This window comes from Gorilla gorilla, chromosome 18 (assembly GCF_029281585.2).
Source record: "Gorilla gorilla gorilla isolate KB3781 chromosome 18, NHGRI_mGorGor1-v2.1_pri, whole genome shotgun sequence".
Lineage (NCBI taxonomy): Eukaryota > Metazoa > Chordata > Mammalia > Primates > Hominidae > Gorilla > Gorilla gorilla.
The window spans coordinates 102563395-102571841 of NC_073242.2; the positions used below are offsets into that span (position 1 = coordinate 102563395).

An 8447-nucleotide genomic window follows, 5' to 3' on the forward strand; every position below is an offset into this window, starting at 1 on the left:
AAAAAGGGAAAGTCACTTAGTAACTTGCCCAAGAACACGCAGCTAGTGCGTAGCTGAACCCGACTTGAAAGCAAACATCATGATCATAAGCCACCTTTCTGCCACTGCGTGTTGATGGTATGAAGATACCGTATATATGTTTACACATGCACACACAAAAAAGGATAAAGTCTTGCATCGCATAGACCCAGTTGTCTGTAGAAACTGTCAGCCCTACTGAAACAATATCCCATTTAAGTTTAAGACAGCCTGGTGAGGCCCAGAGCCTCACCAGTCCCCCAGAAAACGGAGCATTGTTTCCATCCAAACCTTGCACTGAAAGGAGCCTGTCAGCAGGAAGTGACCTCGTGAGACAACTGTGGGGAGAGCAAAGGGCCGAGGAGAGAAAGGCCTCATTCTCACTGCAAACAGGAAAAGGAAAGAGAAAAAGCAAGCTCTGTCTCCACACAAGGTTTGCTGGGCTGGCTATGAACTGTTCCAGTACGTTCCATCAAATAGACACCTTCATAGAATCAAGCCGAGCGCGAACGCCGTGTCTGGGGCTCCCACTCCCGGGACACACACGCGAGCTGGCTTACACATGCTCTTGCTCTCTCGCGCTCTAGGAGAGCGCTTATATGGGCTTCATGAGGCTAAGTAATAAACACTTTGTCTTCACCCTGCTATTTATGGGTTGCTTGGGGCATCCTGAGCTCTCCACTGCCTTTACCTGAACAGACGGCTCATGCAGACCCCGAGTTTAATAGGGACAACAGTAAATCTGAGAGGCTGTGTGTGCCCCACGCGCTCCTGTTTTCCCGGCCACCCATGCTAGTTGCAGAGAAAGGCCAACCTGTATCCCTTCAGTTATGCTCTGTGTGCCCTTCCTGGAGGTGAAATCCCTTCTCCTTTTTCTTCGGGCCCTTGTTTTCTTCCATCCTTTCAAACATCTCTCTAACATATCCTTTTGCTATTTCACCCCTCCCAGAGATCCCTTCATTCTTCAGCAATGGATCAAAGAACTCTGAAAACAAGAACAACCCCGACAGCTGCAAACCACGAGCCCTCACCTCCAGCAGAGGTTTTCGGGAAACTCTGGACGACCACGTGCATGCAGAGGTAAGGAAATGATCCGGTCCTACCTGGCGTTGACTTCCAGGTTCACTCAAAGGCCACGTGCCACCCTTTGCACATCGTGTTTGGGTTGCAAAGGGGAAAGATGCATATTGAAAGCCAGAAGTGTGCCCAGGCCCACAGACGTCTGAAAGCCACAGGTGACGACCCTGAAAAAGTCTGGCAGATGCAGAACCACAGCTGATCACTTTGGTCCGTTTGAGGACCCCTTTCGCTCAGCTCTTTTGGGGGTTCCAGGGCTCTCAGAGCTTCCAGGTCCTGTAAGAAGAGATGGAGTCATAGCTGCGCCCTGTCCACTCTCGGGCTGTCACACAAGCCTGGAGCCCAGCCATTTCTTGGCCTTGTCTTCATCTTGGGCTAACCGGTCGTCTCCTGCAAACAGACAACACAGAGAAGGATGGGTGAACTCGGCCTCTCCCCACAGAATACAGTTCGCCATTACAGCGCTGATTAAATACAGGACATTATCTCACCATAATGCCCTCCTGGCGGCGTTCCCAGGAAAATTCTAACTAATCATAAAAATAGAAAGAAAAACGCAACCTAAATTCCATTCCTCGTCTTAAATGAGTGATGTGTTCACTTTTATTTATTTTTCTGGAAGTGAGGCGGGAAAAGAAAATGAATTTTAGGGCTTAGAAAAACAAGCTACTAATAGTACTAAGTAGAGCTGGGGCGGTGGTGCAGACAGCTTAGCTCTAGCAGGGATGTAGCCGGCATGGCACGGGTGAGTCCTGGCCCTGCTCCTGGCTGAAAACTTAAGAGTTTAGAACTGGAGCACCTGGCAGGGCAAAGGCAGGATGGGGTGAGGGAAAGTTGTGGGGTTGACTGTGGACCCCCCCAACCCCCTACAAATGCACACACAAGCTAGGCGCTCAATAGCTTTCTTATAGCCCAGGTAGGCAAATCCTCTTCCAATATACCTTTGAAAATAATGCCTGATCTTTCTCCAGCAGCATTCTTTTTGGAAACACAGGCATAGTTTAGGTATTTTTCTCCCTGGAAGGTTCTTTCCTGGAAATTCACCCAATTAATTCCTACTCACACATTTTAGAGATCTGAACAGTAAGAAGCCTTCTCTAAGAACCCCTACCCTGACTCCAGTCCAGGCGTTGGTCCTGTAAACCTTCTCTTCATAACAGCCATGTGACTGTAATTAATGCAATAATTGCATAGTTGATTGTTTAGCATGGTTGTCTGTCCCCTCCCTTAGATTAAAAATGTGTTTGTCTTATTCCTGACTTTGTAAGTACTAGGTACAAAGTAGCTGCCCAATACATGCCTGTGTCGGATGAGTGCTGATGGGTCACGGTGGGCGCCGAAGTGGATGGTACCTTCTGCTACTTCAGTGGGGCTCAGGTATAGCAGCAACAAACACATGTAGAACCAGATCACGGTGGGTCCACACCAACAAGGACCAAGGACCAAGCTCCTCCCTAACAATTTCTGCTCCTTCCTCCTGTGAAGTGTTTTTTTGTTTTTTTTGTTTTTTTGTTTTTTTTTTTTTGAGACGGAGTCTCGCTCTGTCGCCCAGGCTGGAGTGCAGTGGCGCGATCTCGGCTCACTGCAAGCTCCTGTGAAGTGTTTTTTGTTGTTGTTATTTTTTGATGGTGTCTTGCTTTTTTGCCCAGGCTGGAGTGCAGAGGTACGAACTTGACTCACTGCAGCCTCCACCTCCTGGGTTCAAGTGATTCTCCTGCTTCAGCCTCCTGAGTAGCTGGGACTGCAGATGTACACCATCATGTCCGGCTAATTTTTGTATTTTTATAGAGATAGGGTTTTCCTCATGTTGGCCAGGCCAGTCTCAAACTCCTGACCTCAGGTGATCTGCCCACCTCAGCCTCCTAAAGTGTTGGGATTACAGGCATGAGCCACTGTGCGCAGCTCCTTCTGTGAAGTCTTCATAGATAAACCATGGGAGAGTTAAAAATCCTGAAAACCAGCTTCTGAAATGCTTATCTTTTTTTACTTTTTATTTTAAATAGAGACAGGGGTCTTGCTATGTTGCCTAGGCTGGTCTCAAACTCCTGAGCTCAAGTGATCCTCCCACTTTGGCCTCCCAAAGTGCTGGGACTACAGGCATGAGCCACTGCGCCTGGCTCTGGGATGTTTCTCTTAATATTACACTGGATGAAAAGAAAATAAAAGACATCCTACACCCATCTTGCCTCTCCCTGTCCCCATTCTGGCATAAGAATCCCACACTTCCAGCCCCCATCTTAGCTACTGCTGAAGTAATGGGCGCTGCTACTAGATGGCAAAGTTCTAGCTGGGCTAATTAAGCAGACTGAGCTAATAACATTCCATTTTGGGACTGGTGTTATTCATAATTTAATGTATTGCTGCTGAAACATTAACCTTTCGACAACTGGCATGTTGCCCACAGCGGCCCAAGTGCTGACCATCTTTCAGTAAAATGAGTATTATTGTTAAAACAGGTATAAATCATTCATGGCTGCAGCTTTTGTGTCAGACCCTACGTGAAAATAAGCAGTAAGCTGGGTAATTTATTTACCTTTTGGTGATTATTTTTTATGATTTTATGATCATATTCAATGATTCATAAACATTGGCCTGATGCCATTTGGTAATCATTTTACATTTTAAATATTGTGTGGCTGTTCTGCTTTTCATCTTTAAAAACTTCAGGATTGATACCGGGCAACTTAATTCAGACACAAATGCAATTTCATTTGAAAGAAGGTGGTGGGTGGAGGGGGAAAAGAATCCTGGCCCCTTCTTTTTAATAAAACATTTTCAACAGAGCTGTTAGGAGCTTCCACTTGTTACAACATTGCACTTACTGTAGCAAACTTTCTTTGAAGTTTAACACACAGAGGGTGCCTTGAAATCTGAATAAAAGCACAGGAAAACAGTTAACAAGCTTCTGGTTGGAAAGACGATGTGATTGAGCCAAGGGTGGAGAGAGGCCTGGAGATGCTGGCCCCGGGCCAAGAAGGTTGGAAGCCACTAGCCCTCCTCCCAGCACCTGGTTGGGGAATGTGATTACAGTCCCCTAGGGACCTGGAAACTCTTTACTGCCTGCCTGCCTGCTCCGGCTGCCTGCCCCGAATTGGGCTCCCATAACTGTTCCAGAAAGTAGCTTTTGCTCCTTATGACTCCCAGTGCTGGAGACTGGGCAGTGGCTGGGTCTTTCATGGTCTGGGAGCTCAGGGGATCTCCCTCCATCTCGTAGGTGCTCTTACAGCAGCCCTGCACATTTCTTAAACCAATGAAAACTCAGAGGTCTTCGTATGCAATAGCTGAAGCCGAACTTCTTTATTTTTTTTTTTGAGACAGAGTCTCACTCTGTCACCCAGGCTGGAGTGCAGTGATGCGATCTGAGCTCATTGTAACCTCCGCCTCCTGGGTTCAAGCGATTCTTGTACTTCAGCCTCCCAAGTAGCTGGGATTATAGGTGTGCATCACCAAGCCCAGCTAATTTTTTTTTTTTTTTTTTTTTTTAGTAGAGACGGGGTTTCACCATTTGGCCAGGCTGGTCTCTAACTCCTGACCTCAAGGGATCCACCTGCCTCAGCCTCCCCAAATGCTGGGATTACAGGGGGATTACAGGCACAAGCCACCATGCCCGACATTGAAGCTGAACTTCTGGTGGTGGGAAGGGAGTGGGACAGGAGAAGGCAGAGAATGGGGCATCATGTTAAAACTCTTCTTCAAGGCAGAAGTATGCCCGGGAGTAAGCTTGCCTTTAGAACCTCATTTCATGTCAGGTGTGCTGGGACAGAGGGGAACTCAGTCAAGAAGACTGGCACCTTTGCCCAAAACGCAGGAGATGAGATCTTAAAACACAGCCATAAGTATGTGCTGTAAAGAAACGGCCACAGGGAAAGCCAAGGCAAGAGGAGAAATATTTTTTCTTTCCATCTCATCTCATCTCTTCTCTTTCTCTGTCTCTCTCCCCCTCCCTCCCTCCCTTCCTTCTTTTGAGGTGGGGTCTTGTTCTGTCACCCAGGCTGGAGTACAGTGGCACCATCACAACTCTCTGCAGCCTCAACCTCCCAGGCTCAAGCAGTTCTTCTGCCTCAGCCTCCCAAGTAGCTGGGACTAGAGGCACTTGCCTCCTCACCACACCCAGCTAATTTTAATTTTTTTTTTTTTTTTTTTTTTGTAGAGACAGGACTTGCTCTGTTGCCCAGGATGGTCTTGAACTCCTGTTCTCAAGCAGTCCTCCCCACTTGGCCTCCCAAAGTGCTGGCCATACAGGCATGAGCTGCTGAGCCTGGCCTAGAAAGATTTCTTTCTGGACAGTTTGAATAGCGTTAGCTCTGAGACAGCCCTTACTGTCTTTTCTAACTTGTTTATGTAATTTCCCATGAATAGCTTTCATGACTCTTCAACTGGATTATCTGGTTTTAGGTTTTACCTGGATTTATATATACATATGTCTCAAGTTATTTAATTTTTCATTGTGGTAAAATATAGACAACATAAAATTTGCCATTTTACCCACTGTTCAGTGTACAATTCAGTGCTGTTCATCACACTGGCAGTGTTGTGAGACTATGGCCACTATCTCTTTCCAACATTTTTCGTCACTCTAAACATAAACTCTTTACCCATTAAGCAATAAGTCCTATTCCCTCTTTCCCCGTCCCCGTGGCCCCTCCAGCCCCTGGAAACCTCTCATCTACTTTCTGTCTCTATGAATTTGCTATTCTGAACATTTCACATAAATGGCACTGTACAATATTTGTCCCTTTGTATCTGGCTTCTTTCACTGAACATAATGTTTTCAAGGTTCATCCATGTTATAAGATGTATCTAACCTTAATTCATTTTATACGAAATAATATTCCACTGTATGGATATACCACATTATGTTTATCCACTCCCCTGTTGATGGACGCTTGGATTATTATTCTCTTTGGCTATTGGAATAATGTTGCTGTCAACATGAGTGTACAAGTATCTGCGTCACTTGTGTATCTATTTTTTTTTTTTTTTTTGAGATGGAGTCTCGCTTTGTCACCCAGGCTGGAGTGCAGTGGCACGATCTCAGATCACTGAAACCTCTGTCTCCTGGGTTCAAGCGATTCTCCTGCCTCAGCCTCCTGAGCAGCTGGGACTACAAGCATGGGCCACCAGGCCCAGCTAATTTTTTTGTATTTTCAGTAGAGACAGGGTTTCACCATATTGGCCAGGCTGGTCTCGAACTCCTGACCTCGTGATCCACCTGTCACAGCCTTCCAAAGTGCTGGGATTACAGGTGTGAGCCACTGTGCCCCACCTGTTTTGTCTTTGAGATGGAGTTTTGCTCTCTTACCTAGGCTGGAGTGCAGTGGCACGATCTTGGCTCACTGCAACCTCTACCTCCTGGGTTCAAGCGATTCTCCTCCCTCAGCTTCCTGAGTAGCTGGGATGACAGGCACATGCCACCACACCCGGATAATTTTTGTATCTTTAGTAGAGATGGGGTTTTGCCATGTTGGCCACGTTGGTCTTGAACTCTTGACCTCAGGCGATCCTCCTACCCTGGCCTCCCAAAGTGTTGGGATTACAGGCATGAGCCACTGCACCTGGCTGTATATCTATGTTTTGACCATCACATTTTTTTTCATCTGATCTACCTTTATCTTGGATGCTCTGTTTGCTAGCTTGGCAGAGCCAGCGTGGGCACAAGTGGCAAAGCCATTTATGCCTGGGAATTCCTCTCTGACTGTCAGCGCCGCTGCTTCAAAGGACTTCTTGCAGTCATCCTCTGGCATTGCCACGGCTGGTGCTGGTTGTGAATTCTGCACCAGCAACCTCCACCCCCTACATTGGACTTGATAAAACAAGCTGCTTCTCAGGTATGCTAAAGAACAAATTAAGAAACAGAATCACCTGGGATGAGTGAAATTCCCTTTCAATCATGTCAGCCAGAGCAGAGGTTGTCATGAAATTTGATGTTAGGGATTTATTTCCTAATATACAGTCTAAAAGGGAAAACAGCGTAAGAGCTGAAATGTGAATTGGACATGTCTATAGAGTGTGAATTGGATTCAAGACAAAATATTGTGAATGGTTAATAGGGTCAGTCTAAGTACACTTGCTGAAATAATCTCTTGGATATGCAAATATTCTGAGAGCTACACTGTCAAATAGCTATTGTGTCCTCTTATCTATGTGTTCACAGAACGGCTACATGTTATAACAAATGAAAAATGTGAATTTAAAAAATAATGCCACCCTAAAATAATACTTTACTTTGAATAGCAATTTTTGTTGTCGGAGTTTTTTATTTTTGTCACACCAGACAGTTAGGTTCTTACCACAGCTTTATTTGGAAACATTAAGAGATGAACTCTGGCCGGGCACGGTGGCTCACACCTGTAATCCCTGCACTTTGGGAGGCTGAGGCAGGTGGATCACCTGTGGTCAGGAGTTTGAGACCAGCCTGGCCAACATGGTGAAACCCTGTCTTTACTAAAAATACAAAAATTAGCTGGGTGTGGTTGCAGGCACCTTTAATCCCAGCTACTCAGGAGGCTGAGGCAGGAGAATAGCTTGAACCCTGGAGGCAGAGGTTGCAGTGAGCCGAGATCACACCACGGCACTCCAGCCTGGGCGATAGAGTGAGACTCCATCTCAAAAAAAAAAAAAAAGAGAGAGAGAGAGAGAAATGAGCTCTGTGTGTCCTGCTCTCAGGAAGAACAGACGTGGGGTGGGAAGGGGAAGGAGAAAGCAGGAACAGGCCAAATGTTCAGAGTCATCTGGGTCATCAAGTCTACCATATGCATCAGCCATGCCTTGGATTATCTTGGAATACCTTGGAACTTCTCCTTCTGGCTACCTGGGGCATTCTCAGTGGAATCCCTTTCCTGGGAACCTTGCATTGTCTTGAGGACTTGAGATGCTATTTAAATGTTCACCATCTCACTATGGGTATCAGCCCATTACACATGAGGACAGGGTGGGGTTGGGGGCAAGGGGAATTCAGATGAAAGATACCTGTGGAGAAGCCATAGGTTTTAGTGTTGACAATTCCGGGGCTCCACCATTGAGCCTCTCATTAAAACCATTAGGAAGTAGCCAAACATACTGGGTTTTGTTCCATTTCTTTTTCATTCCTTTTCCTAATTTCTGAGAATTGAGCTAGTGAGCAGAGAAGGAATAGACAGTGCAGAGAAGACAGACAGCTGAGGGATGACCCTGACATACTCTAGAATAGCCCAAAGCCCATGGTAAGTATTCAAAAACACCTTGATCAGATGAACAAATAAACATCAGCCCCTAGGACTCAAGAGCTGAGACGATCTCACCAACGGGCATGCCTTTTTCTTTGATCTAGCCCAGGTTTGCTGGGTTTGATTAACTTTGCAACTCTTTGGCAG

General features: G+C 46.2%; 1 long non-coding RNA gene across 1 annotated transcript; it reads left to right on the plus strand.

Annotated features, from left to right (window-relative positions):
* The first annotated feature begins 235 nt into the window (after positions 1-235).
* Positions 236-1661, plus strand: LOC101151179 (uncharacterized). The gene is made up of 3 exons (XR_176554.5): positions 236-872; positions 968-1098; positions 1351-1661. It is a non-coding gene; the product is annotated as an uncharacterized lncRNA (long non-coding RNA).
* Positions 1662-8447: the final 6786 nt, after the last annotated feature.